This window comes from Rana temporaria, chromosome 12, assembly GCF_905171775.1.
Source record: "Rana temporaria chromosome 12, aRanTem1.1, whole genome shotgun sequence".
Lineage (NCBI taxonomy): Eukaryota > Metazoa > Chordata > Amphibia > Anura > Ranidae > Rana > Rana temporaria.
Window position 1 is genome coordinate 37612319 of NC_053500.1, and position 25151 is coordinate 37637469.

The 25151-nt window shown below is 43.6% G+C and overlaps 1 protein-coding gene across 2 annotated transcripts in view; it reads right to left on the reverse strand.

Annotated features, from left to right (window-relative positions):
* ZNF281 (zinc finger protein 281) overlaps positions 1–25151 on the reverse strand; it is a 90647-nt gene that overhangs the window by 17911 nt on the left and 47585 nt on the right. Inside the window, exon 6 of one of the 2 annotated variants that reach the window (XM_040329755.1) lies at positions 23623–25151. This exon is cut by the window's right edge and continues 3339 nt beyond it. The exons of the other annotated variant lie outside the window; for it this stretch is intronic. The gene's annotated coding sequence lies outside the window, so the exon portion shown is untranslated. Of the gene's footprint in view, positions 1–23622 lie in introns of those variants that run through there. 2 annotated transcript variants of the gene reach the window in all.

Below are 25151 nucleotides of genomic sequence, written 5' to 3' on the forward strand. Positions count from 1 at the left end.
GGACTCTAGAAGAATCCCGTCTGGGCCGACTGGACCCCAGCCGTGAGACTGGTGTTTGTCGTAATCACCGTCCACTGAAAGGGGAGAAAGTACTTCCCTGACCGAAGAGCCGGGGATCTCAGCCACCAATTCAGAGAGGCCCTGACCAGGTGGCTGATCTGAATTTGGTGATCCAGCGACAATGGAGATCTGTTCCATTTGAACAGGATCTCCCTCTGTAGTATTCGAGTGTGGAACTGGGCATACGGTACTGCCTCGAACGAGGCCACCATGAGGCCCAGAACTCGCATGCAAAATCAGAGAGACGAGCATTTGCGGGATGCCAACACTCTCACTGCAGACTGAAGTGTCTGCAATTCTTCCAGGGGTAGAAAGTTCCTCGCTTCTGAGGAGTCCAGAATCAACCCCAGATATTCCAAACGCTGAGTCGGAACCGGGACCGACTTCTGAACGTTCAACACCCACCCAAATTCTTGGAGGGTCTGGCTGGTTATAGACACGTGCTCCTTTAGTTCTGAGCCACAAGCTGCTCTCAGAAGAAGATTGTCTAAATAGCCCACGATGGCAATGCCTCGCTGTCTCAGCAAAGCTAGGTTTGGTGCGAGCACCTTGGTAAAAACTCTTGGTGCTGACGCCAGGCCAAAAGGGAGGGCCACAAACTGATAGTGGTCCTCCCCGATCACAAAACACAGAAACCTCTGGTGACTTGCGCAGATTGGGATATGCATGTATGCGTCCTTGATGTCCAAGGACGCCAAGCGAATGGAGTCCATACAGAACTTCCTTACTTTCACCAAGGCATTCAGAGCCTTGAGGTCCAGGATTGAACGGACCCCGTCCTTTTGCGGGACCACAAACAGATTCAAATAAAATCCCTGAAACCTCTCATCCTAAAATTACCCCGCAACTTAGCAAGCCCTTTACTGCCCCTAACAGGGCAGCCCAACAAGCCGGTAGGAGAGGGAGACCTGAGGGAAAGAATCTGTTTGGGGGATAGGAAAGAAACTCTATCTTGTACCCCGAAGAGACCACCTCGCAGACCCATTGATCGGAGAGCAGAGAGGTCCACCACTTTGTGAACCTGCGACGCCGTCTGCCCCCCACCCATAAGTCAAGCGGGGGCATGCCTTCATGCAGTGGCGGGCTTGGGTAGCGGTTTGTTCGGCTTACGCACCCAGGGATGTTTCCGTCCCCCAGCTGAGCCTTTGTTGGCCTGGGAGGGTTTACTCGTGGACCCTGACTGACGAAAATACCGCTTCTGTGTGGGAAAGGAAAGACCTGGCTTACGGCAGGGTTCCTTCCCCGTGGAGGACTGAGGGAGGAGCGTGCTTTTTCCTCCCGTGACATCCTTGATAATGTCGTCCAGTGAAGACCCAAAAAGCCTCTCACCTTTGAAGGGTAAATCCGCCAGGGCTTTTTTAGAGGCCTGGTCCGCAGACCAGCATTTCAGCCAAAGCAGGCGGCGTTTAAACACCCCGCCGAAACAGAAGCCCTAGATATCAAGGGTGCTGCATCTAGTGAAGCATCACAGACAGACCTGGCCCGCCAGTGTAGTGGCCACAATAGGCCGCAAGGCAGACCCCAGCATGGTAAACATGGCGCGGGTCAGTACTTCGGATCTCTAATCAGTCTGATCCTTAAAAGCAGGGGTTCCCTCTATAGGGAGAGTGGTCACCTTATTTAACCGATAGGTGAGGTAACTGTCAGCACAGATACAAAGTACATGTATGGGTAGGGGTATGGTGATTAGTCCATTGGAAATAGTAGTAACAGGCAGTTCAATGGTTAAAAATGCAGGTGATTTGGGTGTTCAATGGCGGCTGCTGTCCTCAGAGAGCTGACTCTGTGGTAAACAAAAGAGGGGTAGAGAAAGGAAGCGCCACCTAAGTGCAGTATTAAAGAGGTTCTTTTAATGACACATTGTACAAAACACACAAGAAGGTAAGGAAAGAAGGCTCATTTGTAACATCCTGTAGTGCTCGTCCCGGGGCTGCTTAGAAGTGAAGAAAGCAGAATGTGTGGAGTCTTCAGGCCTGTCCTGTGGCCATCAGGATGAAGCCTGTTCCAGCCTCACAGGTCACGTGATTACTTCCGAGGAACACTTCCGGGAGGAGGGTCAGACAGGGAGAACAAAGGCTGTTTGGGCTACGCGCTCGGAGCCACTGAAGGAGCAGAGGCCAATAGAAGGAGCAGTGGGTCCGAGCACGTAGCCCAATCAGTCTTTGTTCTCCCTGTCTGACCCTCCTCCCGGAAGTGTTCCTCGGAAGTAATAACGTGACCTGTGAGGCTGGAACAGGCTTCATCCTGATAGCCACAGGACAGGCCTGAAGACTCCACACATTCTGCTTTCTTCACTTCTAAGCAGCCCTAGGATCCGGGACGAGGACTACAGGATGTTACAAATGAGCCTTCTTTCCTTACCTTCTTGTAAGTGTGTTTTGTACAATGTGTCATTAAAAGAACCTCTTTAATACTGCACTTAGGTGGCGCTTCCTTTCTCTACCCCTCTTTTAATACTGCACTTAGGTGGCGCTTCCTTTCTCTACCCCTCTTTTATTTACCTTATTTAACCGGGCAACCGGAGGGTCCACCACCGGAGGAGAAGTCCACGTTTTTAAAAGGTTCTCCTCAAAGGGGTACAGAACCACCAGGCGGTGAGGGACTACAAAAGACTTCTGTGGCTTTTCCCATTCCGCATCAATGAATTTCTCCAAGAAGGGCACATAAGGAAAAACCTTCACAGAGCGGTCTGATTTGTGTGATCCAAAAAAAAAGACAGAGCCCTCAGCTGCACTATCCAGCTTAAGGGAGTCCCTTACAGCATTGATAAGTTCTCTGACAAGTGCCTTATCATGCCCCGACCCAGTTAAAGTGTCTTTCTCACAAGGAAGGTCCTGGTCCTCATCTTCAGATAAAACAGAACCAGGTACCTGAGCCGCAGCCAGGTCCTGGTTGGAATCTGAGCATTCCCCAGTGGATAGCAGAGGGAGGGGGCGCTTTTTATCCCCCTTACGCTCGCACGCCGCTTCCACCCTGGCAACAAATGTTTCCAGGACTGCCGACCTGGCAACAAATGTTTCCAGGACTGCCGACCTGAACAAAAAAAAACACCCTCCTGCTGCGCTGACCGGGGGGGGTTACCCAGGGGACTCACCACCACCGGAGGAGACTGCTCAGCACCGCTGCCCGGCTTCAGCACACAGCCGTGTGTGAAAGGAGAAAGCCGTGAGGTTAGCTGTGAGGCGCTGTATCGTGAGGAGAACGGCTCCGCGCGCCGTAAGAATCGGCACTAGAGGCCGAGGGCTCAGGCAAGATGGCCGCTGAGCGCAGCATATGGAGCCTGATGCGGCCACAGGAAAATGGGCGACCGCAATAGTATGCTGTATCATAGCGCGGCTACAACAAAATGGCCGCCAATGGGATTTTCATCGGAAACTGAAAATCACCCAAAAAAATGCGCCAGCGCTGCTAAAAGCAGCAATTTAAAAAGAGAAAGCCTAAAGAGGCTACACAGCTCCAAAACTCCTCTAGAAAAAGGACCCCCAGCATTAAAACAAAACATAGGCCAGACGCACAGTCCCCTCAGCAAGGTGCCCCCCCCCCCCACAGCAGTATGTAATACAGCAGAGGGAAAAGGGAGGATACCCAAAACCCCAGGAATGCTCAGCCATACCACCCCACCTAAGAGGGAGGGACTGTACTTACCCATCCACGCAAGGACATCTGATGCATTCCAGACAGGCATACAACCGCAATGGAGGTAGCCGTCGGCCCGGTCCACGGTGATTGAGACAACACCACAGCCCAGTCATATGTGGACCTCAAGGCAAAGCTCACCGGCCACCCCAGGAGTCATGGGGCATGTCGTGGCAAACCCAGCCTCTTTGCAAAGGTGTGCTCAAGCTCACTGGCCGGACTGAGAAGACTACAAGGATCTATAATATCCAGCCTGTCATGTCAGTTCTTGGCAGCACCTATATTTTAAAAGGAACTATTTTTAAGGATGAAGCCCATAATAGGCAAAATTAGAACCAAAATATCTGATAAGCACCTTGAGAATTGCTATTACATCCATCAAAGCAGATATCGATATGTTAGTTTAGTAAAAACAGAGATTGATTTATTGAAACTGGAGTGTGTAAAATATGGAGAAGCTGTGCATGGTAACCAATCCGCTGATTAATTAAAGGGGTTGTAAAGGTTCGTCTTTTATTTCCTAAATTGGTTCCTTTAAAGGAACACTAAACGTTCGTTTTTTATTAGATCAATTGATTGCTGTAAGCTAGACCATTTAAAAATCACTTACCTCATTTTTCCTTTTGACCTCCAAAATACAGTAATCCAGGTTTGAAAAAAGGCCATTTCCTGTCTCTCCTCTTCTTGCTTTCCACCAGCATCTGAGCCGTTTTGCATGGTGGAAAGCAGAATGTGCTCACCCCCTCACTATGACTACAGCCCTGCGTGAAGATGCTCTCTTATCCCTCACAGGCATGGAGGCTAAGCCTAATGGGAACTGTAGTTCCCATTTGGCCGTGATGTAGCAAGAATGAATGCGCACCGCAAACCAGGAAGTCAGTGAGAATAATGATTCAGAAGTGCTAGAGGTGAATAAAACAGCTCAATTTCAACAGGTATCAAACTAGTTATAATGCAAAACATTACTTTATCAGCTACGGTCAGACTTTAATTTAAGAGGAAAATATTTTTGTCTTTACAACCCCTTTAAGCTAGTGCATTGTTGGTTCACTTACCTTTTCCTTTGATTTCCCTTCTAAATGTTATTTTTCTGTGTTTGAATTTCTCACTTCCTGTTTCTCTTCAGAAAGCTTTCCACCATCATCCGAGCGGTGGAAAGTCATTTAGAACAGCTTACTAAACACCTTACTGAGGAGGAACAGGAAGTGAGAAATTCAGACAAAGAAAAAAAAACATTTAGAAGGAAAAGGTAAGTGAACCAGCAATGCACTAGCTTAAAGAAACCTATTTAGAAAATAAAAAACGAACCTTTACAACCCCTTTAAGCTTTAACAGAAAAAAAAAAAAAAAAACCTGGAAGCTGATTGGTTTCTTTGCAGAGTTGCACCAGATTTTGCACTCTGGTTTTAGCAACTCATCCCCAAGGTGTCAATTATCGCACAATTTTGAATGTTGCCCTTTATTACATTAAAAAAAAATTACAAATAAAATGAAGTTTAACCAACCACTTTCCGCCCAGCCTATAGCAGAATGGTTCAGTTATCCTGACTGGGCGCCATATGACGTCCAGCAGGATAACTGCTGGCGCGCACCCATTGGTGCGGTGTGTCAATCTGACACACCGATACACCAATCTCAGTAAAGAGCCTCTGATGGAGGCTCTTTACAACGTGATCAGCCTTGTCCAATCACGGTGTAAACAGGAAGAGCCGTTAATCGGCTTTTCCCTCACTTGCGCCTGACAGACGTGAGTAGAGAGACAATCGGCGGCTCTTCTGACGGGGGGGGGGGGTCTGTGCTCATTGTCTATCAGCGGAGCCCCCCTACGGATGCCCGCCCAGGACGCTGCCAGGACCACCAAGGATGGCCAGCACACTAGCACCAGGTATGCCACCCTAGACCACCAGGGATATGCCAATCAGTGCCCATCCGCAATGCCTGCCAGTGCCACAAGTGATGCCTATCAGTGCCACCCATCAGTGCAGACTTTCAGTGCCATCACATTGTTGCCACCTTATCGTGCCCACCACTGCAGCTTATCATATATATTATATGTGGACTGTGCTGCAGCAAATATTCACCACTAGATCAGTAAAAAAAAAACGTGCAAAAAAACCCTATTGCTTGTGTAGATGCGCTGGACCTTTTAATGCATAAATTAAATGGTGTGCTAATGATTTGCCATTAAAAAAAAAATCTATTATACAAATGTGGAGAATTCCATAACACAAACATATGTTGAAATATGAACCAAACAAAGTCCAGATAAGCTGATACACCGTGCTGAACAAATGGTGACTTCCAAAACAATCGTGTTGCGATTGATAGACCATCAACATCCAAGCTTCCTGATGACGCATTATTTATGTGAAACGCATTGAGGCTGGTTGTGCGACGCTGATGTAATTTGATGCCGAATGTACCACACTAAAAATCAGGCTTGAACAGCACGGCAGCTCCTAGTAGTATACAGCCATTATAGGGGGGAAAAAAACCTGGAAGGCTGGAAAGACTCGGTGCGGGTCTACGGCACACATACATGTGAGTGCAAATCTTTCATATGACCTTTTTAACCACTTCAATACCAGGCACTCCCCCTTCTGCCCAAGCCAATTTTCAGAGGTGTCGCTTTTTAAATGACAATTACGTGGTCATGCTACACTGTACCCAAAACAACATATTTATCATTTTGTTCCCACAAAGAGCTTTTTTGTGGTATTTGATTGCCTCTGGGGTTTTTATTTGTTGCTAAACAAATAATAATAATAACAAAACAAAAAAGTGCACTGATGATGGGCACTATAATGCAGCACTGATGGGTAATGATAGAAGGCACTAATGGGCACAGAGTTGCATGCCTGGCGGTCCTATGTGGGCATCCTCGTGGGGGGGCTGCGCTGATAATCAGCGCAGACCCCGTCAGGAGAGCAGCCAATCGACTCTCCTCTAGTCAAGTCAGACTCGATAGAGAAAAATCCGACACACTGTTCTTCCTGTTTACACTGTGATAAGCTGTGATTGGACACAGCTGATCACGTGGTAAAGAGCCTCTGTCAGAAGCCCTTTACTAGAAGCGGTGTTGCAGTGTGTCAGATTGACACACTGTCAGCGTTTGATACCCAAAAAATGGATGGATAAGGATAGTCCACAAATGTGGGAGTGGATGGACTCCGTTGAGGACACGTATAGGAAGGAGGAGTTGAAATATGGCGTAGATAAGGACAAGGTAGGGCCTAAGGATATATGGGCAACTTGGAGAGAATTTAAAAAATCCCGGTGCTTCGCAGAAAATCTGAGAGAGGAATAATAAAGTTACAGTATCACTGGGAACAAATTCATAAGTCGGGAGTCGGGCGATGGTGGGAGGGGAGGAGGGGGCGGGGGTTTTGTATTGTTGATAAAAGTTCCCACACTCCGACTAGCTTTTTATGAACTAGTACCCCTCAAATGTAGAGGGGGAAAATAAAAATGATAAAAAAAAACAAAAAAACATTTAAGCATATAAAAAAATGTATAAACCTAAGTCGATGAAAAAAAAAAAAAAAGAAAAAAAGATTGACACACTGCAACACCGATCACCACGCCCCAGCATATAAGTCAGGATGACGACAACCGCCCGGCCGTCGTTTTGCTATAGGCAGGGCAAGAAGTGGTTAACTATTAAAAGTATGGCATATTGTGCAATGATGGCCGTTTTTGTCTTTTGAGAACTATATTAACTGGAAGATCATAAGAAAATAATCTGGGATTTGGTGGAGACATACCTACTCACCTATATGAAGGATTAAAGAAAGGCAATACACAGGCTTGTTTATAATTGCTTTTTGGTAAGAAAATAGATTGGATGGTGGTGGTTAATCACAACCAGATTGTTTTGGAAGTTACCATTTGTTCGGCACGGTGGATCAACTTATCTGGACTTTATTGTTTGGTTCATATTTCAACAAATGTTTGTGTTATGAAGGTTTCCACATTTGTAGAATATTTTTTTTATGGCAAATCATTAGAACACCATTTGATTTATGCATTTAAAAGGGCCAGCGCAGCTACACAAACAATAGTTGTTTTTTTTGCACTTATTTCACATTTGAGAGTTCAGCTTTAAACTTTTACCTAGTACAGAGCAGTGTTATATGCCCACCTTCCCACACAGCCTGAACCCAAATTACATCTCTGTATAAAAGCTAAAAAATAACTAAAAAAAAATGGGCAAGTATCTACTAAAGAACTTTCACAGAAACATTATGCCAAATTATATTTCAAATACCACCTATATTACAGCGCGCCCTCTGGCAGCTCTTAAAGGAAACCCTGTACGGGTAAGGGGTTTCACTCAGCGGAGCCATTCTTCCCCCGGTAAATGGACATGAGGCAGTCGGGAACCAGTTAATGAACGAGATAAGCATTTAACCCCTTTACAAAACATGACTCTGTACTTGGTGGTAAAACCCTTGTTGGCAAATCGCAGAGGTCAGATGGTTTCTTGCAGTTGGCCACTCCTCTTCACAGATCCTCTCCACATCATTAAGGTTTCAAGGCTGATGTTTGGCAACTAGAACCTTCAGCTCTCTCCACATATTTCCTATGGAGTCAAGATCTGGAGACAGGCTAGGCCACTCCAAGACCTTAATGTGCTTATTCTTGAGCCACTCCTGTGTTGCTTTGGCCATGCGTTTCGGATCATTGTCATGCTGGAATACCCACCCACAACCTATTTTCCATGCCCTGTCTGGGGGAAGGAGGCCCCGTCCCTTTGATGCAGTGAAGTTGTCCTGACCCCATAGCAGAAAAACACCCCCAAAGCATATTTCCACCTTCATGTTTGACAGTGGGGCTTATAGGCAGCATTCCTCCACCTCCAAACACAGCGAGCGGAGTGAATGCCAAAGAACTCGATTTTGGTCTCATCTGACCACATCACTTTCACCCAGTTCTCCTCTGAATCATTCAGATGTTCATTAGCAAACTTCAGCCGGGCCTGTACATGTGCCTTCTTGAGCAGGAGTACCTTGCGGGTGCTGTAGGATTTCAGTCCTTCGTGGCGCATTGTGTTACCAATTGTTTTCTTGGCAACCATGGTCCCAGTTGCCTTGAGATCATTGACAAGATAATCCCATGTAGTTCTGGGCTGATTCCTTACCGTTCTAATGATCATTAAAAACTCCACAAGGTGAGATCTTACATGGAGCCCCAGACCAAGGGAGATTGACAGTTATTTTGTGTTTCTTCCATTTGCGAATAATGGCACCAACTGTTGTCACCATCTCACCAAGCTGCTTGGCGATGGTCTTGTTTCCAATTACAGCCTTGTGTAGGTCTACAATCTTGTCCCATCTCAGCTGGTTAACCGTGTAGAAGACACTTGGGAGCCAGAAACCTTGCCAATAGATAAAGGGATCAAAATTCACCCATTAAAAGCAAATCAATTTATAATTTTTTTGAATTATTTTTTTCTGGATATTTTTGTTATTCTGTCTCTCACTGTTAAAATAAACCTACAATTAAAACTATAAAGTGATCATTTCTTTTTTCTGTGGGCAAACATACACAATCAGCAGTGGATCAAATACTACCCCACTGTAAACTACCTTGCCAGCATGATGTAATATAGGAGACATCCGAAGATCTACTTTAAATATAATTTGACATGTTTTTGTGAAAGTTCTTTAGTAGATACTTGACCATTTTCTTTAACTTTATACAGAGATGTAATTTGGGTTCAGGCTGTGTGGGAAGGTGGGCATATAACACTGCTCTGTACTCTGTGCAAGCGTTTAAAGCTGAACTGGGACAGAAATGAAATGAGAGCCAAGTAATGCAGTCAAATATTCATTAAAAAGCACTGCCCCCCCCCAAGCAAGTAGCTCAAAGTGGTTCTAAAGCCTAAAGGCCTCAGCACCCCCCCCCCCCCCCCTCACACACACACACCCCCCTTCTACTTACCCGAGCCCTAATTCGCACTCTGCACCTATAAGCATTTTTTTTCTCACCCCTCACTTCCGTGTCTTGCTGGGGCACTGGTTCTCTTTAAACCACTTGCTTACTGGGCACTTAAATCCCCTTCCTGCCCAGGCCAATTTTCAGCGCCGTCACCATTTGAATGGCAATTGTGTGGTTATGCAACACTATACCTAAACGAAATTATATTATTATTATTTTTTTTACACACAAATAGCTTTCTTGTGGTGGTATTTAATCACTGCTGAGTTTATTTTTCGCAAAAAAAAGTTTATAAAAAAAACATTGAAAACATGTAATTTTTCTCCTTCATTGATGTACGCTGATGCGCACTGATGGGCAGTAATGATATGCACTGGTAGATGGCATTGACGGGCAGATAAGGCAACGGCTCGTCCCGTTTTGGACCGATGTCCCTCTGACAGCCGCCATTGATCAGGTTTATTTTTCCTCCTTGCACTGTCCGCATGGGGGGGGGGGGGGGTTAGAAATAAAAATGTTTACCAATCTTCTGTTTACTTTACATGATCAGTCGGCCCCTTTCTCTCAGGGCACACTCCTGTGTCCTGTATCTATTGCCACAGACAGCAGGAATCACCCATGCCCCCTTGGTCATTGGATTTGATTGACAGCAGCAGGAGCCAAGGGTTGCGCTGCTATCTTTCCAATCACAACCAGAGACACCGGCTGCTCGTCCCCGTCACAGGTGGTTTTTCACCTTAATGCATAGAATGCATTAGGTTGTAAAACCTCAAGGGGTTTAAAACCCCTTTAAGGCCCACGCTGTAGCTGCCTTTCGGCTATAGCATGGGCAGGAGGCGGTAAAGGGATAGTAAAGGCCAATTCTAACTATCCTGTATATAAAAAAAAAAAAAAAAAGTGTACTTATTTTTAATCTTCTCCGGTCTGGTTATGTCATACTGCAGCTCCAGCACCTCTCTGTAAGGGAGAGCTCAACAGCTGTGAACTCCCAGAGCCGTGGTGTCATCCACAGGCTACCATGGCCCAGCCATGGCTGCTGCTCCCTCTCCTGTGCAGCAGATGGCATAGGGGGCCCAGAGCTGCAGAATTCACTTGACCAGACCATAATAAAAAAAAAAAAATAGGCAAGTTCACCGATTTTTTTTAATACAGGATAGGTAGGAGGGAACATAGTTAAAAATATTATTAGCCTTTTCTTCCACTTTAAAGTGGTTGTAAACCCCTTAACTACAGGTAAGCTTATAAGGCTTACCTGTAGCCCCCCCGGATATCTTCTAAACCTACACGGTTTAGGAGATATCCCCTATCTCAGCATATGCCAACGTCATTGGCACATGTGCACTAAAGCAATGGCACGTACGCTCCCGCACGCATGCGATACCCAGAAGTAACTCCGGGCTTCGATCCAAGGTAAGCGATTCATAAAGAGCCAGTATGCCATGCATACTAGCTTATTATGCCTTTGTCTTGCAGGTTTGGTTTGTTTTTTGTTAGTGGGTTTAACCAAACCAAGCTTATACAAAAGACTATTTAAAGGGGAACTTCAGTCACCCAAATCAACATTTTTAATCCTAATGCTACAGTACAAGCATTAGTAAATAGATAAGAAAGTAGATCATATTTACTTGTTTTAAACTTATTCTTCAGTTCTTTCATGGTTTCCTGCCTAGGCCAATGTCATACATCCCAGAGTCTTCATGAGGGGAAGAGGGGTTTTATCAGCTAGGCATACTCTCCTGTATGCATACTTGAGCTAAGGGAAGGAAGCAAATGCTACATGAATCATTTTCCCTTACTCAAGATGGCCACGACCAGAAATCCTAGGAGGTGTTTTTCAAAGATTTCTCACCAAAATAAAGCATGGAGAGAGGATGGAAGAGGAGTTTTCTTTGAATAATAAAAATGAATTAAAATAGTGTTTTTGTTTTGTGATTCTCAGATGCAGTGAAGATACGCTTTATTACCAGAATTATTATAAACCACAAGAGCCAGGTTTAATGTAAACAATTTTTATTTTAAATTTAGGATCCACAAAATCCAATCCCCCCCTCAAAAAAAAAATTAAAAAAACTTTCACGGATTGCCCCCAAAAAAACATTCTGTAAACGTGGATTCCCATCAGCAGAAGATAAATTCATATTCTCTATTTCTTTGTCCAAAATGTTAAAAAAAATGTAACATATTGCTTGTCCATGCTGTTTTTCTGCCGAAAGCTACATAGATTCAAAATACTTCTGGAATTTGGCGTGTCTGGACAAAGTTCTGGAAATTTCTCAAACAATAGTAAACTTCATCTATATATATATATATATATTCTTATTTATTTATATCCATATATATAAAAAAACTGGGCCGATGAGATAAATTGCAGACATCTTATACACTTGTGACTTGATAATTTTAAAACACACATTGCATTGCTGTAGTGTATAAATAAACCATTAACAGTACATACAAAGGGACATAATGAAATTACACAGGAAAATGTATGATCATGGTAAATAATACTTCCAAGTTTTTAAAGTATGTTCTCAGAGGAATACAAATTCATCCCCAATGGTTTAAAAATAAAATAAAAAAAAAAAACACACACTTCCACAGCATATTTGAATTGTCGGTAAAACAGTCCGAAGACCCAGCTCGACACTAGCTACCGACTTGAGTTTGACATTAAGTAGCCTGGTTACCAACTTAAGTTTGTCCCTTACATCGTTTTCAACATACGTGATTATTGTTGCAGCAGCAAATATTAAAGGCCAACTCGGCTCAAAACCAACATTTCAGTCATTCATGGGCCCAAGCAAAATGAACCACAAGCTGGCTTTTTATCCCAGAAAGTGCAATAGTGAGGTGTCCACATCATGCCCAAGCCTTTAAAAAGCCTACCTAACTTTTTAGTTTAAAGTCCAAGTTCACCTTTTCACAAGAAAAGGTAAACTTCCACCCAATACCCTCCACCACCCCCTTGGACCCCACTGCTCTTACCTTCATGGGTGATTAGTCATCACTGCCCATGAAGCTGGGCCCCGCTCTTCTTCCCCATCCTTCCTTAGGGCTTCTGGAATAGTTAAGACCAATTCCAATTGGTCTTGTGCTGCCATTATGATCAAATCAGAATTTCTCTGATCTATCCTGAAAGCCGTAAGGAAATTTCTGGACCACTGCAATCAGCCAATCACTGATGGGGGTAAGTGCAGAAGGGACCAGAGAGGTCAAGAAGGGTGTAGAGTGTTGGCTCACCTTTTTATTTTCTCTGAAAAGGTGAGCTTGCACTAAATTAGAGGTGCATATATAAAAATAAAAAAAAGTGAACAAAGCCTGGCATTCTATTTTATTTAGAAAAGAATGTTCCCTAACCAGCATGCTCTAGAGAAAAAACCTTGCGCCGTTTGTGGAAGCAGAGGACTCTGCAGAAATACAATTATGCCCCTGACTGATTAAAAGCCATCTCAAATAGTTCACGCTACCTATTACTTGGGGGTGTCCAAACCTCTGCAGAGAGAATACGGTTTTTCCAGAGAACAAAAAGGTCCTAGCCTTCAGAATGCTGGAAAGACATTTTTCTACTCTGGCTGCGACTGCTTTTAAAGAAAAACTAAATTTTAAGACCTCGTACATTTAACAGATTCAAAACTGAACAAGCCCCCCCATCCATAATGTGTAAGGGCTTGTTTACAATGGGGCCAAGCAATGCCCCCTCCCCACTGCCTGTTTTGCCCCACTAAATGCTGCACCGGCACAGCTGTAAGATGGTTGCAGTGTTGCCTTATTCACTTGAATGGAGTCACATTCGGCAGGTGGTAGTGCCAGCCAAAAGGCAAAGCAGGTAAAATTCTTGCTATGACAACCCCCAGTAGTTGCCTGCGTAGCTAAAGGGGGAGTGGGGAAAAAATGGGGAGGGGGTGCTTTATCATGAGGTTTTACTGTTCAATTGCTAGTATAAACCAGTCCTAACAAATTGAGGAATCAAGTCGTTTTTGCCATAAATCTGAGACATAAAAGCCTGCTTCTGATTCAACTCACTAGAGCCAATCCAACAGTGATATTTCAGTTTTGGCTAGTGCTGGTCTTTAAAGTGGACCTGCCATTCTGCAGTAGCACTAGAGATAAAAAGGTAGAAATTGCCACCCAAACAATTTTGAACATGCCATGCAGCTTTTGCGTTATTAGATATGCCTGTTACTAGACCCAGTGCCATGGGGTTATGTTAATGAGACATTGCTGTCCACAGATGCCAGTGTAATGAGATGAAACCTCAAGCGGAAAAGACATCCCACTGCCCTTGTTAAATTTGTTCTCAGTGTAGTCTGCTAGTTTCCTCTAAAGCATCTCAGATTAAAATAAAATAAAAAGTGGCACTAATTTAATCCAACATGAATTACCGATAAATAAAATTCTTCAGTCTGTATGAAGCTCAAATCTCCCAACAGGTCAGTGTCTCGGGCACCACTAATAAAGCCCAATGACACACTACATCAACTGATAAACCATTCACTGGCCCTTCCTATCTTGTACCTCCCTTGCAGAATGAATGCTCTTCAAAATAGGTCCACATTAACAACAAACCAGGGGCGGACTGACAACTCATGGGGCCCCCGGGCAATAGAAGATTATGGGGCCCCTGGACTTACAGATGGCCACCACGCCAGGAGGCAGTGCAGAGGCAGGGCAGCTAAAATCTTGGGATTTTCACATCAAAATCATGTGGGTTTCGGACATATCAGGGACAGATCTAAAAAAAAACATAGATTTTTACATACTGTCCCTGGTTTTACTGAGCCTGGCAACCCTGATGGGGCCCCCTAGTGGCTTGGGGCCCTCGGGCAGTGCCCGAGTGACTCAATGGTCAGTCCGCCCCTGCAACAAACACTTGCATTACTATGCTAGAAAAAAAATGGCTTACACCGTGGCAATTTTACATAGAGAAACAAGAACAAATACATTTATAAAAATGTGCATACTGTTGCGTGGGGTTAAGAAAATCTGAAATGTTTTATTGCACAATCAACCCATATATACACACACGCACAAACACAAAACAGACATTCCCCTTAATACTGATTTCTTAGCATGTACCCGTTTGGAAATGGACAATGCATTCAAGTCAAAGTGTGGAGCAGACAACTTGTGGGCCTCAATTGTATGAATGAAATATATGGATGGCCTCAATAGCAACCAGGAACATCGAATACCCTGTGTGTTACTGATTCAGCACAACAGATTAGATTCACTCTTCCAGAGTAGACCTTACTTTGGATTCACTGTCCAAAGTAAGGTCCAGAGTTTAGGCAGGTGATGGGTACAACATAAATATGTAACACATACAGAAGTAGCTCCAGGATCAGGCAAATCTGCATAATTATCGAAAGCAAAAATGTAACAGTATCTAGTAAAGGAATTCATATTTCCAACCTACTTCTAAAAAGATAAATACACTTTAAAGACCAAATATTTTTTGTCCTGACCTATCTGAAGCCACAACCCCTTTACAGATGAGCATCTACCTCCATCTGTTAGATGCGGTCTCTAGCTTTTGTTTACATCCTGGCACACTATAGGGATGTCTGCGGCCTCAAGAAAGTCCCCAGGTCAGTGGGGCTTGGGGCACTCAAATGTAAACAATCACCAGCAGGTTTGGCCACCAGATCAAACATGCATGCATCTGGGAAGTGGGTTGTTAGGTCAAGCAAGTGAGAGACGCATTTGGTCTTAAAGAACATTTATTCTTAAAGCTGCAGACATGGCAACTGTATTTTAAAAGGGCATCAACAGTTCAAAGAAAATCTCAAGACTTCAGGATAATTTAAAATTAGAAAACTTTCAAAATCTTAGAAAAAAAATGTTGACCTATTTTCCTTGCTATGACCGAGCTTCTGAATTAGCAGCTTTTCAGTACCCGACATGCTCACTAACTAGGCCCATGTGTTCTCGCGGTGCATATTAGCACATAAAGAGCTGAACAGGTAAAGTGACCAATATACATTAATGGGGGGTTTTCTTTCTGGCCCAGAATAAATTGGGACATGCCTAAAGAGTGACCAGTAATAAGAAAAATAAAAGCCAAATGCAATTGTATCTGGCTAATGAGTTTGATAAACGATAAGAAATAAAACCATTTTCTGAAACAATAGCCAACATGTAATTTAATGTCATCTTGGTCTGTACCCCCACGCACTATACCCTGGAGACCACACAGATTCAATTATGGAAGGTAAGCTGCTCTACTTGCTCAGACCACAGATATGTTGAGGAGCAGCTTCATAACTTTTCTGACAAGAAGACACTCAGAGGCAAGGGGACAATACCATTTTCTTCTTTATACAGCAAAGGCTTCTTGAAAATGCAAATCGAGTCAAAATGCTACTAGTACTGAATAGAGCTTTTGGTTAAAGCGGAGGTTCACCCTAAAAAACAACTATGTACCATCCCATTTAGCATACTAGCGTTAGCTACAGTATGTTTTTTTTTTTGCGCTGTACTTACCGTTTAATCCTTCAGTTTCGTTTCAGACTCCCGCGGGAGTAGGCGTTCCTATTAAGAGGGGAACATGATTGACGTCCGGCTATGGCGCGTCACGCGTTCCGAAAATAGCTGGAGTAGGACTCGGCTCTTCATTGCGCTATACGGCGCCGTAAATATCCGAGTCCTATTTCGGCTATTTTCGGAACGCGTGACGCGCCATAGCTAGACGTCAATCATGTTCCCCTCTTCATATGAACGCCTATTTCCCCGCCGAAGTCTGAAACGAAACTGGACGATTAAACGGTAAGTACAGCGCAAAAAAAAAGGCATACTGTAGCCGACGCTAGTATGCTAAATGGGATGGTAGATAAAGAAAAACATTTTTTTTAGTGTGAACCCCCGCTTTAAGGATACTTCAGACCTCTGAAGTTCATTGTGATGCATTAGTGCACGCATTAAAGTGGAAGTTCAGCCTAAACTAACTCTAAATCTACTGGAAACCACATTCTAAGACTAATTATTTAACCCTGTAAAGCAAAAATTGCTAAACATAACTTTTCTGCAGCCAACCCGGTCTGGTCTTCAGCAGTGGATGCCAAGTAGTAGAAGAGATAGCCAACAATGGCTACGAAGTTAAAGGAACACTAAAGGTTCTTTTTTATTAGATCAATTGATTGCTGTAAGTAAGAGCATTTAAATATCACTTACCTCGTTTTTCCTTTTGACCTCCAAAATACAGTAATCCAGGTTTGAAAATGCCATTTCCTGCCTCTCCTCTTCTTGCTTTCCACCAGCATCTGAACTGTTTTCCATGGTGGAAAGCAGAATGTGCTCACCCCCTCCCTATGACTACAGCCCTGCGTGAAGATGCTCTCTTATCCCTCACAGGCATGGAGGCTAAGCCTAATGGGAACTGTAGTTCCCATTAGGCTGTGATGTAGCAAGAATGAATGCGCACCGCAAACCAGGAAGTCAGTGAGAATAATGATTCAGGAGTGACGGAGGTGAATAAAACAGCTCGATTTCAACAGGTATTGGTAAATACTAGGAGACTTATTTACCTACTGTCAGACTTTAATTTAGGAGGAAAATATTTTTGTCTTTACAACCCCTTTAAGCCAATAGAGCTACTATGAGACTTCTGTCTTCGGCTGCCTCTCCTGCACACTTCTCCACACAGAAGCTGCCGCTGGCAGGTCAGTGTGGGATCGGACTGGATCAGCTGCGAAAAAGGTATGTATAGCAATTTTTGCTTTACAAGGTTAGATAGATTAGTCTTAGAATGTGGCTGCCAGTAGATAGAGTTTTAGGCTAAACTTCGACTTTAAGGTAAACCATTTATTTTTGAATTCACTCCCACTATTCAGCAAAAAAAAATAAAAGAGCTGTACTATATTTAGTCTCTTGGCGCCTGGCGTTCTTGTGCATTCGGGTGCTATTCAAAAGGAATGGCAATGTACAAAGTGTAAAGGTAACATGCAGTAAAACTCGAGGGCTATCGCACTGCATGTGCCCATAACACCTTATGTCCTCCCTTACCTTATGGTCTAAAAGAGGCCCTCCGATTGCCGACTTCTGTAGGACTGTTAGCTGGTAGATATGCTGCCCCTATGGTCTTAAACGAATTGTAAAGGGAAAAAAATGTTTTGCCTAAAATTAATGTCTGCAAGGTAGACAGACAGAATAGTGTAATGATTCTGTTAAAAAAACAAGTAAATACCTATTAAATTCCTTCATCTATATCACCTCCGGCATTCTAGTTTCTGTTCTCTCATTCACTTCCTGGTTTGCATCGCTCGTTCATGTAAGAACTACATTTCCCAGTATGCATTGCGGCACGCCCAGTAATTCACGCCTCCTTGATTTCTCTTACATGTAGAGAGTCCTGCCACACAGATGTAGTTCCCAGGAGGGGGCGAGCACGTTACTGACCACCGCAGTAAAGCCTCCCGTCACTGTGGTCAGTAAAATCAGACCAGCAGGAGGTGAACAGAACAAAGAAGAAATAGAGCAACTTCTGAGCAAAAACGAATGAGGAAGTGAAAAGAGGAATGTCTGCAGGTAAAGGATGCTTATTATGAAAAAAAAAATCCTTTACAACCCCTTTAATGCTTTGAGTGACAGACCCACAACAAATACTGTATGGGCCGTCTACAGATCAGTAGCCTTAAAAGTATTAAAGCCACAGGCAACCCAACTGGCATTTTCAGAAAGTAGTTGGCATGTGAAGCTCATAATTCTTATTACAGGTTTTTTTCTTTTTTCCAAAGTGCTTTTAAACCCCGTGTATGTTTTTTTTTATTACAGCAGCTGATGTCCAGACTTAAAAGTATAGCCCGCCTCTGCATGTTTGAAAGGTTTCCACTCTTGCAGTTTGAATCAGTCCCCTTATAGCTGGCAGCTCTTTCCTGTCCTTGTAGCAAGTAGTCATGTCGCTAGGAAGGTGCCACTCCAAGCAACAGGACAGAAGGACATCACATATGGGGAGTACAAAAGGACAACACACAGAAGATTCAGCTCTGTTCCACCTCCAAAGGAAGTCCACTGTTGAGCACTTCCCTTCCAGTAGGCGGCAGAGCCAAGTCATCTTTGTGGTGTCTTCTTGGACTGCCCGTACATGCAGTGTCCTCACATCTGTCCAATATTAGAAATTCTGGGCTATTCTGCATGCAATGGACATGGTCCCTATGCATTTGACTTGGTGACGAAAGAGGTCATAGTGTACACTCCTTGACCAGAAGTCCGAGAAAGCTGTGCACTGCAAGCCAGAGAATGTGCAAGAAAAAATATAATAAAAAGTGTGCGTTTCTGAACATTTATGAGCAGCAGATTGTTGTCTTGTGTGTTAACACCAAGGAGTTTTTTATTTACTACTATACCATTCTTGGAATGACATACATGCCAGGGAGATGCAATGAGTAATACAAGGGCTCCAATACATAGAGCCTATCGGCGAGTGGTTATTAATTTGTTAAGCCAATAATGACACTTTGAAAGACCTGACATCTTATTTCACTTATTTTACTGACAGCCAGTGGTTATACAGGCTTCATCTACAGGACATTGCAAAAGTGCACTAACCAATAGCAATTAAATTTACAGATCACGGAAAGATTGCTGGTTATTGGGCACTACACGTTGCTTTATTGTTTAAGCCTGTTAAAGTGAACTTTTATCAATTAAAATGTGTAATCCTGACATCTGAAATAAATGGATTCATCCATAAAAGTCTGCACCGTCATGCTGTATATGTGCACATAAACTCACCAGCAAAAAGACAACCAGAAGGCTTTCTGCCTTGAGTCACAGCTGGTGTTGCGAATCATAGTTTCTATATACACAGCACCATCTAGTGACCTAGGCTGAAACTCACCTCTACGGAAGAAACAGACGCCAGTTTTTATATCTATTTTTCAAAGATAGAGTTGACTGAATAATGAGAGCTAAAATATATCCCAGACTTATGCATTTAAGGCTCCATTCACACTTGTGAAACTAAAAAGTCAAGCGACTTTGGATGAGTGCAACTTGGAGACTTTGGCCTTGACCAATGATAATGGACAACTGTTGCATGTAAAATGTTCATGTATGACTTTCATGCAACTTTTGAGGGTTAACATTGAAGTCTATGATCCTCAAGCTGCATGAAAGTTGGCATGAAGTAGTGCATGAACTACTTTGCAGTCACTGCAATTTTAAGTTGCACATATATGAATGGTTCTTAGGAAAATATGGGGTAAGACTTGTAATCCGACTTTGATGTCCAGAGCTGCATGACAGTGTCCATTTACACTCGTACAACTTAAAGGGACACTAAAGGTACATGTTTTTTCACCTTAATGCATCATATGCATTAAGGTGAAAAAAAACTCAGACAATCCCGCCCCCCCGACCCTCAATTTAAATTTACCTGAGACCGTTCAACTGCGGCGCTCACCCCCAATGCCATCTTCGCCACTCAGCCTGGTCGTCGATTGGCTACAGTAAATGGATTGAAAGCAGTGCAGCCACTGGCTCGCACTGCTGTCAATCACATCCAATGACGCAGCGTGTCAGGGGCGGGCCCGAGTGACACAGCCAGCGGCTATAGTCGCTCACTATCATGGGAGCATGCCCGCAAGAACTTACCACCATGCGAGCTCACTCGCATGAAGGTGGAAAGTTCTTGTGGGCAGGACCAGAGACAGCCGCCGAGGGACCCCAGGAGACGTGGATCGGGGCCACCCTGTGCAAAACGAGTTGCACAGTGGAGGCAAGTATAACATGTTAGTTATTCACATGGGCATCCAAGTTACGTTTAGATGAATACAATTTATAGATTACCCGTATAAATGTCGCACTATAGCATTCAAGGATTCTAAAACACACCCGTGACTAACAAGTGAAAATGTGGGCTCTGTGTAGCTGCGTACACAAAAAAAAAAAAAATGATAAAAAAAGTAGGACACAGATATGTAGATTTTACACATGTGCCTGAATAAAAAACGTGAGTAATATACACGCACGGATAAGCTATGAGAAGAACTACTTTAGAAAGGTTTTTTTTTTTTTTACGCAAGATCTTGTGCTAGCTCTGCCATCAAGAACCTGCATTTTATGAACTCATGGGCATGTGTGAATGAAGCCTTAAAAAAAATTACTATAAGGAAGCCACTGATGTAGGCCGCTATTCTCCATCTCAAACTCTGAACAAATCCTAGGGCAGTAAGCTTGAACATTAAAACAGCCCACAGTTTTTTAAACAGCGAGTTGTACATAAAGAATGAGCTGCTTCACACATTGAGTGTGTGGATGGGCGAATCATTCTATTCTGACAGCAGGGAGACTTCTCCGGCCTCATCAGACTACACTAATCAGTGCTGCCAGCAATAGCAAGCGGCATTGATCCATTGAGGTAAAACCTGACCATGTGGCTGTAGAGAGATCGGTAGATCAACTTCTCTACAACCAGCCTGCACATACATGGATTGAAATTTGGGCAGTCCCTGACAAAATTCTGATCTGTGTATAGCCGGCTTTAATTTCACTGGGAGTGAGTATGTAGTAGAGTTTCGATAACCGATCTGATCAGGTTTTATGTTCGTTCCATCCATACAGATGCCTACAAATGCTATGAATCATGGATTAGTTGAGATCCAAATCAGAGACCACTCTGGCAAGTATGTTTCTTCACAATTTTCTGTCATATCTGAACTTGCACATTTCAAAGCAATATCAGATGTGGTCAGATATTCCTGCATGCGGTTCAGTCCGATTATTAAGCTACTATTTATTCCAGAAAACAGTTTGATCACTCTGCTGCTCTTTTACAAAAAAAATAAATGCAATTGGCAAATCATCTGAGCTGGCTAAATACGACAGGCTGGCTGTACCCAAGTTGAGAGATCAACTTGGCTAACATTCAGCCTTCCCATACATGGTTCAAATCTCAGCCGCTTACGGCTGAACTGCCCAAGATTCAAACCGTCTATGACCTGCTTGAGGAACTGGCCCATTGGTGGGTGGTCGAGGAGAAGGTCCAGGAACAGCCTCAGAAAGCCAGTACTTTAGGACACTTGAACACTTTAAAGCGATGGGACAGCTAAACTGAAAAAAGTACCTCACGCGCCCTGCTCCCCTGTAAAAAAAAAAAAAAGTTGGCTTTCCAATTCAGGACTTAGCCTAGCACACACGGGCCAAATGTTGGTGGCATTCTTTTCAATAGAAACCGGCCGACATTCGGCCCGTGTGTACAGCAGCCGGTCCGGCGGCTTCTGACGAAGAGGCATGACTGAAAGATCTGCCGACCGGAGACGTTCTCCCTGTCAGAAAATAGAACAGCAGGGGAGGTTGTTGTACATCAGATTTTTTCCTGTTAAGCCCGATAGTTTGAATGGAAAAAATGTAAATAAAAAACACAAGCAGTGTGTACTAGGCTTTAGACGTCGAAGTTGGTGGCTCATACCACGTGCAAAGGCTATCATGTAAAAACCTTGTCAAAGGGTTCTCAATTTATGCATTTAATTTTGACTGGGGAATAAACAAAATGTGACTTCCTCATCTGGATTGGGCACACTGTGGGAGGCAACAGAAGAAAATCTCACTGGAGACCTGGAAATATCCCAAGAATTATTGGCCAGTGCTCACCTATTTTGTTTTTGCTGTGACATGGACACAAAAAGTAGGGTTCCACTTAAGTAAAGAAGGCCACACAGAAAGAGGTAAAAGTAAGGGATGCAATAATAAAAATAAAAAAAAGGCTTCAAAACATAAAAAAAATTACTTAAACCAAAGCGTTTTATCAAAAAAAAAAAAAAAAAAAAAAAAGGGTGAGACTGTGGGACAGATTGCATTTTGACACATAGCCAAAACACAGCCTGTCGTTTGATTTTTTTTGGCAATTTTAGGGTAAGGAGAAGTAGACCGCGGTATCAGTCAATACCACAAAACAAAAATGGATGGTGCGAAGGAAAGTACGGTCCTCTCAGAATCACACTCTGGTAAGCTCCTCAATCTTTCAAATCTCCTGCACAGCAAGGCCTGGTTCACACCGATGTGACGGGTGCTCCGGCTTTGGAGTACTTGTCACATCTGAAGTTGGACCCCATTCAGTGCAATGGAACCGTTCTTTAAAAAAATAAAATAAAAGAAGTGCAACTTGGGTCGCTAAGACTTCGAAAAAGGTTCCTGCACTAGGTTTGGTATGATTTGCACTGACTTCTGTTAAAGTCACATGCAAGTCATGCCGAAGTCGCGCTGGGGTCCGGCTTCAAAGCCGCACGACTTTGAAGCCACGGGCAGAGTGAACCCAGGCTCAGACCAAATCCTTGACGAGTCAGCTTGCCTGAACTGGACACACGTTCAGTGATGACCCGCACAAAGCCCTGACACTGCTAGGCACTATAACACCCAACTTATGTATAGGATTTCTCTTTTGTTTTATATTCATTCCCTTAACTCTTTATATCAAATACTGGTCCTGAGGCCAACAGCTAACTTTGTGTGTGCAACGTTGTTTGACTGTTTGGAAGCAGCCAGGAAAATAGCCCTATAAGGTTTTTGCTCTCCACACAAAAAACATAACACTGAACTACATACAGACAATTTCACTCACACACACACACACGCAACATAAAGCATTTAAGAGACATCAACGCTGCATAGGGGGAACAGCTGCATTCATACAAGCTCCACTTGCATCCTCTCTTTACTTGCTTTTATATGACCCATCAGGCAGCAAATTTTAGTTACGTCACATTATTCTTATACATCAACAAAACAGGATTTCAGTGCTACATGACAGGGAAAACAGATTGGTAACCTTAAAGTCACATCTCAAATAATTATTTCATCCAAATAAGACTTAAAAGGCAGCTCTATTCAGTTTCGAGCATTAGACAATTATATGAAGACCAGCTAAAATATAATCTTGAACAGCGAATAAACAGTCTTGCACTTTTGTTAATAGATTTCGGCAATTAAACACTTCTGTTCAAGTTAGAGCCAGTAGTCTGAAAACTCATCTCCCCAAAAAAAAAAAAAAAAAAAAAAAAAAAACACCTTGCAGCTCAGCCCGTTACATTAAAACATTTGCCGAGTCGGGTGCGAGAGCATTTTTGACACCATTGTACAGTAAATATTTGTCAGTGGTCCTTTATATAATCATCCTGCTTTCTAGGGAGTTGTCTTATAAAGGAAACCTGAAGAAACTAGCACTGCTAACAGTTCTGAAGTCGCTGGCTTCAAAATGTTAAGTAGCTACCCCAGTGCATGCATGCAATAAAAGGCAGAGGAGGTCATCTACTAGTCTGCATACTTGCTCCTGGTTTGCTACTTAAGAGTTGAAGCCAGTGGATCGGCACAGAGTCAAGCTTCTTTCGAACTTAAAAAAATCCTCACCAAATGTTCTATTCAGTATGAGGCTTCAAGGAGTGTCAGTAATATTTTCAGTTTTGTTCAGAGGTGACAGACGCACCTGCACAGCTGTCAATTTTGACATGCATGGTGTTCATACAGCCGCTGCATCCTCCTCCATAGGCTGCATGCACACACCACTGGTCCTCCTATAGAGGGCCCAGGACAGCAGGGTGAATCTGATGTTGGCAGGGAGGGAATTACTAGAACCAATCCCCTGAATGACTCCCTCTGCAGCAGCTGAAAGCTGGCCACTTCTCCTTGCCCTCCCTCCAGCTTTCAGCTGCTGCAGAGAGCCATACAGGGGATTGGTTCCAGCAATTGCCTCCTTTGCCACGATTACCCTCCCTGTAAACCATATGTTTCCCCCTGCTTTCCTGGCCCCGTGTGCCCCTTCACCCCTGCGATGCTTCCGGCTCCCCTTCTCTCCTTCCTGTCGGCAGCTGCAAGCACACGATAGGATCCTTCAAATAGAACTTCACGCTCTAAAAATCAACATTGACTATTTTTAATATTTATGCTACTAGCATTAGTAAATAGGAAGGTATATTATATCTACTTGTTTTAAACTTTTTTTATTATGTCTTCAGTTACTACCTGGTTTCCATGCATAGGCAAATCATTTCACACATCCCAGGAGTCTTCAGGCGGAGAGAAGGTTTTTCAAGCACACCCTTCTGTATGCATGAATGAGCCAAGGGCAGATAGATTCCAGGAAGTAAATGCTACATGAATCATCTGCCTTTATGCAAGATGGCCAATGGTAGGGGATGTCTTTCAAAGTGAATTCTCAGCTAAATAAAAGCATGGAGACATGGGTGGATGGGGGGAAATTAATTAAAATGGTGCTTTTGGTTTGTGGGGCTCAGATGCAGTGTAGTTCCACTTTTAGGATGGAGAGTGGGGGGGTAGGGTCCGGTAAATATATTTACCAACCCCTTCCTTCTTCCGAATGAACACGAGTGAACGGTACTGATCATTCATAGCTGAACATTTTATTTTTTTGGGGGAGCCCTGCCAGCACCATCAGAACGAATCCTTAGGCGTTATGCATGTAGACCTAATCATGCGTTCAGTGTGTACCTAGTTCTGTTCCTTGTAGGGATGCATTGCTCAACGGTCAACCATTTCAGAAAATACACCTGTCAGGTTTCATGGGT